The sequence below is a fragment of the Panthera leo genome, chromosome A1, assembly GCF_018350215.1.
Source record: "Panthera leo isolate Ple1 chromosome A1, P.leo_Ple1_pat1.1, whole genome shotgun sequence".
In the NCBI taxonomy this organism is placed as follows: Eukaryota; Metazoa; Chordata; class Mammalia; order Carnivora; family Felidae; genus Panthera; species Panthera leo.
In genome coordinates, this window is record NC_056679.1 from 17,514,244 (window position 1) to 17,522,724 (window position 8,481).

Consider the following 8,481-nt stretch of genomic DNA (forward strand, 5'->3'; position numbering starts at 1 on the left):
ACACACACACACAACCTTTCCCAGTTGGTGTGTCCTAATTTGAGATTTGGAGAATACGATCACCATGTTTATAGAATTCACGATAGATGCCTTACAGTTAGGTATATGTTCCAAAGTAGACTCTTTGTTTTAAAAGTGAGAACTTGCACACGAACACCCCCAGTGTCTTAGTGCAAGACTTATTTCTCGGCCCCTGCCTTCCTCTGAATCACACCCTCTACCTCTCTAAAGCTGAACGTCTATTGAATTAGGCAGAGGTGAGCAGCCTCAAATGTCACAAGAAAGGTTAATCGATGCTTGTGGGGCTACAGGTTAACCTATGGAACTAAGCAAAGAAAGGAAAAGTAAGAGATGTATAATAAAAGCGTGTGGGAGAACTAGAGTATGTCCCCAGTTTTGCTTGCCCCCCCTCCCCCCCAATTCTGGTCCCTCCTTAATAAGAGTCATTACATGTAGGAGTGGGTCTCTTAGGGGAGGAGGTCTGAGAACTTAGGAAGAACACACGGGGACAAACTTATTACAAGGCGTGGAGATCGAACTCTGGGTGGTCCTCGCCCGAACCCCGCGCAGCCCTGTGACGCTTAAATGGAACCGATGCCAAGGAATAGCCCGGGCAGAAATGGCTTCCCCACATCTTACTTTCCGTGAGAAATTTTCCATAACGTTTTCCAGTTTTCCTCCTAAGATGGACAGTGTGTGGCGATATTAGGGCCCGATACTCACGAATCCACCATGCCCACCCCCATGGGACACCTTGAATTACCAATGTTTTAAAAGAAATAGCATTCTTCACTTAGATATTTAAAAGATTTTATCTGGAAAGGGGATAGGGAAAAAAATCAAGGAATGAAAAGCAATCTATATTAGTAGTTTCTCAAGTATATTCTATTTTGGGAAAATGTATTTTACACCCTCTTATTTCAAATAATATTGCATGCGGGCATAAGAGACGCTCTGAGATATCCTACCGTTAAAATGATCATCCTCAGAAATAAAAAAAAAAAAAATGTTTCTTGGCGTTAACATACACTTAATGTAAAATTTACCATCTAACCATTTTGGAGCGTGTGGCTCAGGGGTTTGAAATACATTCACATTGTTTGGTAGCTGTCACCACCTCCGTCCACAAAACTCTTTCCATCTTGTAAAACTGAAACTCGGTACCCATTGAATACAAACTCCACATTCTCCCTTCTCCCTGGCAACCACCCTTTTATCTTCTGTCTCTGTGATTTGACTATTGTAAGTACCTCATGTAAGTGAAATCATACAGCGCTCGTCCTTTGGCGACTGGATTATTTCTTTTAGCACGATGACCTCAAAGTGCTTCCATGTTGTCACCTGTATGAGAACTCCCCCCCCCCCTTTTTATTGCTGCCTAATATTCCACTGTGTGTACAGACCCCATTTTGCTTAGCGGTCATCAGTTGATGGACACATGTTTTAGCTCCTGTGAACATGGGTGTGCAAATATCTTTTTGACACCTGGCTTATAAATTCTTTTGGGTATATACCCAGAAATGGACAGACTTGGTTTCAATTCAACATTTCCCAATTGTTCGCTGCAGAACCCTTCAGTTTACATTTAAATAAAACAGGACCCTGTTGAGAGTGAGCCTCTATTAACACACAAGAAACTCATGTTCTCCAGCCCCCCAGTTAGAATGTCAGTCAGATATCACTTTTTTTTTTCTTTAGAAAAACAAACAACCTCCTTCTCCATATACAGCTTTCTATACAAGGATGCTTTACCAGATAAGCTCACTTCTGAAGTAATCGGGTCCTGAGCGAGAGCCAGGCCACCAGCATGGAACTGGACATGTGAGATCACCAGAGCAAAGCACTCTTGTTCAGAAGGGAGGCAAGCCCAGCTCCCGTTGCTGGAACCGAATGGTTTTCCCTGCAAGGGTGGCACTTCTCCAATTCCAAATGTGACTCCTTGACAATTTATAACTGAAGGCATCGGTTTCCTTTTCTGGGGGGGTTTATTATCTAGCACAGGTGCTCTATCTGTATTGCCCATTTGCTATTGAATTATATTTCATAACTTTTTCTTGCCAAATGACTCCTAAACATAAATTCTCAGTACGTTAACACTTCACCCCAAGTCCTTCGCAGCAATCTGCAGAACACGTGCGTGCCGAGACTCTCAGTAATAAAAGGAAAGCTGCTAACGTAGGACATAATCATATATTTTAAAGGAGCAGATGGATCGTAACCCCAATTCTGCAGGAAGTGGGGTGTGCTCACCTTCATGGTTTACTCCCTGGACTTTCTAGAGTCAAATGTTACTTACCACCAAACAGATCTCTTTCGTTCCCTTTGTGTCCTGAAATTCTCCCTGGTTCCAAGTTTCCTGGTATTTGAGGTGAGCTTCTCCTAGGGTTTCTTCACTGTCCACTCTGCAATTGCCAAGCCAAGGAAACATTAGCAAAGGGGAGGAGTAGAGAGGTCTGTGCTGCAGCACGGGTGGCAGGTCTGTGAAAGGGGAGCACAGACATCGCACCACCAAGAACTGATCCCTCAAAGAAACTGGCATCTGTCGGGGCTGCTCCAAAGAGTCGTCAGGGCCTTAGTGAGAGGAGTAAGCTCTTTCCTGCACTATAGACATGCCATCTCCATAACTGTGCTGGACACCAGGGCTTCAAGCTAGCCTGTGGAGAAACTACCCTCCCGAACGCATGGTTCATTTCCTGCAACATGGTTCCCTCCAGACAGCCAGGACTCCTACCCCGGGTCCCACCTCCTGGAGGGCCCTGTTCCGGCCATCTTTCAGCCAGGCTTCTCTATGGGGGACAATTCTGAGCACCTCGCCTGTGCCATCCCCTGCTTCCCCACCCCACTCCGTGTACCAGGATCATGGGGTTCCCCATCCAGGGGCTCAAGTCACTGCCAGCCTGCAAGGAGCCCTTCCGTGGAGATAGTCTCTGGAGGACCCATTTGTAGACCTGAGAGGTGGCCCAGGAGTGGCTGCTTGCAGGACAGGAAGAAGCTGGGTTTGGACAGAGCTTAGACAGGCCGGTAGGAGTAGGACGCACACTCATGGGTGAGGTAACTTGCAGCAAGGGACAGAGCTGAAAGCGAGAGGAAAGTGGGAGCAGCTATACATGTGTCCTCTTGCCCCCAAGCCCTGCAAATGATGGAGGTGGACCCGCTGCATCCATCCTATTAGGCATCATAAGACACTGGCCAGGAGACATCTCCATACACTAAAAAACGGCCTCTTTGCTTTGCTGGATACAGTAAATAATTATTAGCATAAAAGCCACCAGCCCGTAACGTGTACTAGACTCTGTGCGAGGAAGTTTACATGCATTACCTCCTTGAATGAACTCAGATGTAGAAGGACTAATATCGGTCCCATTTTACAGACGATGAAATTGAGGCCAATAGAGGTGAAGTAATTTTCCCAAGTTAACACAGGTCATAAATGAGGGGCCGAGGTTCAAACTCCAGAATGAGATCTCTATCCTGGGTGAGTGACGAGAAGCAGAGAAGGCTGAACAGACGCAGGCAAGGGTTTGGCTCCTGAGATGGGGGTAATCTGTAAACACCTTGGAAGGAGTCAGGGAAGAAGAAGAAACACTCATAGAAAATGAGCCAGCTTGGAAGGGGGAGAAGCGAGTCAGAGGCCCAGGACACATTGCTGCCAAGAGCTGGGGGCTTTGTGGAGGCTGGATAAAAATACCAGCTTCTCCTCTGAGCAGAGCCCATTCCACCCACCGATGATCTGAAAGCAAATTCTCCAGCTCATTGCACAGCACAGCTCACGACCTGTCAGACCAAAACAAAAACAAAAACAAAAACAAAAACAAAAAAGGGAAGAAAGATTCACATTTTAGATATAAGTAAATAGTTGGCCCTAAATGTTTGTAGTTCAAAGGTAGAACTGCCCCCCCCCCGCCTTTTTTAAAACTAAAATATAACTAGAAAATCTAGGAAAGGCCCTTGTCGTGGGCACTTTCACACAGTCCAACAGCTGACGTCTGTTTTCGCCTGTTGTCTAGTGTGTAGAAGCCCTGAAGGATGTGTAGGGCTGAATTTCCGCAAGAGAACTTACAGCCACCAGATCGAGGCACTTAGGGATAAACGTCTTGGATGTAAACTATTTAATAAAGAACTACTTTTTTTATTAAGGTCCATTTAAAGTCAGCTTGTCAACTTTTAGGAGAAATGAAAAGTAGTGAAAAATGACCACATTGGTTTAAATGTATCTTCTACTTCTTTCTTAATTGTGGAGGAGGCTTTTAAAGCATCTGTGTGTAAATGAATGAAGACGCCATCATTTTCCAAATACATAAGTTTTAGGACAATGAATGAGCAGAGGGAACGGAGGTAACATGGGTGCTGCATGTAACAAAAATGAAGCACAAAGTGCATCATACTCTCTCGTTACTTTGCAATTTTGCTCTTGATGTTATTTTGTCCCTGTTTGTTCTCCATTAATGAGATTACTATCAAACACTCTTTCTTCCTTCTCTGAGTCACTCCTCTGACCCTACCTCTCTTGATAGTTGCTAAAAGCAAAAGTAACATATCCAGAGGAGAAAAATTATTTGTTTTCAGAATAAGAAATGAATACAGCAGGAAAGAAGGGGCACTCATTGAGCATTTCAGTGGGCCTGCTGGCACCTGACCACTGACAGAAGATTCTAGATCTATGATCTGTCTGTCTTTTGGAGCACTGTTCCTCACCAGAGGCACTTTATATATGTTAGTATGTTGTAAGCCCCACAACACTTTACCTGGATTACTATCCCTGTTGTACAGTTAAGAAAATGAAGACTCATTGGTTAATATATTTTTATTTCATGATACCTTTAATCTTCTTAAACTTGCATTTTATTTTAACATTAATTTTTCAAACATACCAAGGCCTCAAAAGCGGCTTGTTAAGGTGCAAAAGTAGGGATGAAAACAGAAACATTAATACTCCAACTCAAGAGTAACTTCACGATAAAGAATAGTGGGGACATCCTCAGTGTAAATACAGAATTTGACTCTGCCTGTGTTGGGACAGTGAATCTGTAAATGAAGATTTTTCACAAGCATCCAAGGAATGACAAATATCTGAACGTTGAATTTTATTGGATTCTCTTTTTGTTTAACAGGAGTCCTTAGCACGTTTTCTTTTAAGAAACCTTGTTATGTTATGACGTTAACCACTGATGCTTTTCCGTCACTTTTCAAATAAAGAAAAATTGCGCTTATGATAAACCAAATGAGTTGCTCCAGAACTTTCCACCGCAAAGCTAGTGCTCTTGTTGCTACACGTAGCACAGTCTAATGGCGCACGGGCTTTGAGAGTAGATGACCTTTTGTAAATCCCAACTCTGCCACTTACTACTTTTGTGACTTTGGGCACATTACTTTGTTTTTTACTTTTTAATTTTTTTTAATGTTTATTTATTTTTGAGAGACAGAGTGCAAGCGGGGGAGGGGCAGAGAGAGAGGGAGACACAGAATCCGAAGCCAGCTCCAGGCTCTGAGCTGTCAGCACAGAGCCCCATGCGAGGCTTGAACTCATGAGCTGTGAGATCACGACCTGAGCTGAAGTCGGATGCTTAACTGACCGAGTCACCCTTGTGCCGTGGGGGCACATTACTTTGGACACAACGTCTCTTTACTCCCCTTCCCTTATGTGTAATGCGGAGATAATATTTATCTAATATTATAGACTTGTTATGATGATGAAATGCATGTACAGAGCTAAGCATCATGCCTGGGACATAGCAAAGACTCAATGAGCACGAGCGATCATCAAAGACAAAGAAAGTCCAAATCCATAAAGGGTTCTCAGCATCACACTCTTCATGAATACACAGGTACAAATGATAATAATTTTGAACTCAGAGAAATTAACCTGTTATTTAACAGGTTGGCCAAAGCCTTTATCAGATGGAGCCATGGATACTGCACACGAGGAGGAGGACAATGACTACCACACGTGCTGCTGGCATAAACTTTACAAATGGATGAAGGTGTATGTCATATGATAAGGGATTATCTGGTCTGTGTCCCAGGTTCCTGAGATGGAGCTTCAAACCTTTTGAAATGTCCTGAGTGATAGGAATATTTGTCTTATTCATGGTGGGCCCATTGGGTCCCTACATAGTTCAGGGATGGGGACTGGCCCTGCCAGAAAGACCTACCACATAATCAAATGTTGGGGCTTTGAGCCATGTGATATTAGAAACACCTCCTAGGAAGAGAGGGAGGGCTGGAGATCGAGTTCAGTCATGTGCCAGTGGTTCAATCAGTCGTGCCTATATGACGAAATCTCAATAAAAAACTTTAACCATCGAAGCTTGTTTGGGATTTTTGGTTGATGGGCGCTTTTACATGCCAGGACAGTGATATTCTGATTTCACAGGAAAAGGACATGGAAACCCTGCATTCAGGATTGTCCCAGATCTTGCCCTATGTGCTCCTTCCTTTGGCTGGCCCTGATTTGTGTCCTTTATAAAAAAAAGCTTTGATCATAAATATAGAGCTTTTCTGAACTCTATGAATTGTTCTGGCAAATTGTCAAAACCACGGAGTCATGGGAACTCCTGAATTTGTAGGCAGTTGGTCAAAAGTCTAGGTGGCTTGAGGACTCTGAAACTTGCAGCTAGCATGTGAAATGGGGCAGTCTTGTTGGGGACTCTGAGCTCAACCCGTGGAGTGTGCATTAACTCTGGGTAGTCAGTAGCAGAAATGAGTTGCCATATCGTACCGTAGAAACAGAGCTTGGCATATGCACGCTGTGTGTACTGAGTAGAGGGGCTTGAGGATTTTTTGACCTATTCAACACTGAAGCGATGATTTAGAAAAGGAAAGGTTTTTTTAGTTAAGGATTCTTTTATGAATATGATTCTTTCATAGTATAGACTGGAGGAAATGTGTTAACATCAATAATGTCAAAGGGTGAGCTAAGGGCTCAGCGAGGAAGGGGCTCTGTCACCATCCACTGAACACTTGCTCAGTTGTCAGTCAACAAATGACTCCTCACCTTCATTCCATGGTGATGATGACAGGGACAATTGTAAGGCAATCAAATCAAATCCACAGAAGAAAGGTACTTTCAGTCTGTTGTGCAAATAGATTGCAAGCCTACTTCTCATTCTGAAATTCCCTAACTGTCAAAGGAGAAGTTGCTTCACATCAGCCTCTGAAGTTAAAGTAATGATAAAAAACCAGCTCATAATGACACTTACAAGGCCAGCAAAAAATATTTATATGGTTTCATGAAGCTAATTCAAATGTCATAGCTCAATAATATATCAAGAACTCTGAAGAGCCCAAACCTGTCACTTCAGAGGTGAAATTTCAAGATGTTACTTCTGAAGATATGATATTAGGATTTTATAAGAAAGCCAATGTATGATAGACTATATATATATATATATATATATATATATATATATATATAGTTGATAGTTGATAGTTGTTATTGTTGTTGTTGTTAAAGTAGCCTTCATGCCCAGCATGGAACTCAATGCAGCTTGAACCCATGACCTTGAGATCAAGACCTGAGTTGAGATCAAGAATCAGACATGTGGGGCACCTGGGTGGCTCAGGTGGTTAAGCGTCCAACTCTTGATTTCGGCTCAGGTTATTACCTCACGGTTCATGAGTTTGAGCCCCACATCGGGCTCTGTGTTGGCAGTGCGGAACCTGCTTGGGATTCTCTCTCCCCTCTCTCTCTGCCCCTACTCCACTTTCATGCTCTCTGTCTCAAAATAAATAAACTTAAAAAAAAAATCAGACACGTAACCAATTGAGCCTCCTCCACCTGATGCAATAAGAATGGAAAAAAAAAAAAAAAATCACTCTCCAGAGTCGAATGCATCAAAGTGCAGATTAGGAAAAAGTAAGCTGCTTTATCCCAAGCTGGAATACTCATAAGCCCGTGGACTTTATGCCTGACAGTGTGCCAGAAGTCGTCTTCAGTGAGAGATCTCTCCAAGAATTTTGAATCCTCGCCTTATCCTGAAAAACAGTTAACAAATTCACAAGTCACTTGCTTTCTTTTTGAGTTAGCTGCTCTAACTTTCTTTTGTAAAACATAAAGAATACCAAAACAAAAACAACAACAGCAAAAAACAAAAAACAAAACAAAACAAAGAAAACAAACCACACCATACTGAGTGTTAAACCTCTTACGGCTAACCCGGATACAGTGACATAGGAAATCTTATCCATTTAACTAATGTGGATTTATCACAGTTAAATTATTCTCATTAACAATATCAATGACATTTGTTTTACATTTATGTAAGATTGACAGTCTGATTCCTGGATGCCTATTAACTGAGGCTCAAATTTGCAAACTGCCTGGTAGGGGTCAGGACTCCTGGAACCATGAGATGAGGGTCTGGGTGAATGGTTTCCCCAGCAGAACATCCGTTTAACTGGTGAGAATTATAGAAATAGAAACAACTCTTTACAATCTCTGGAAATCTCTCTAATGATGTACAGCAAATAGCGTGGCATTTA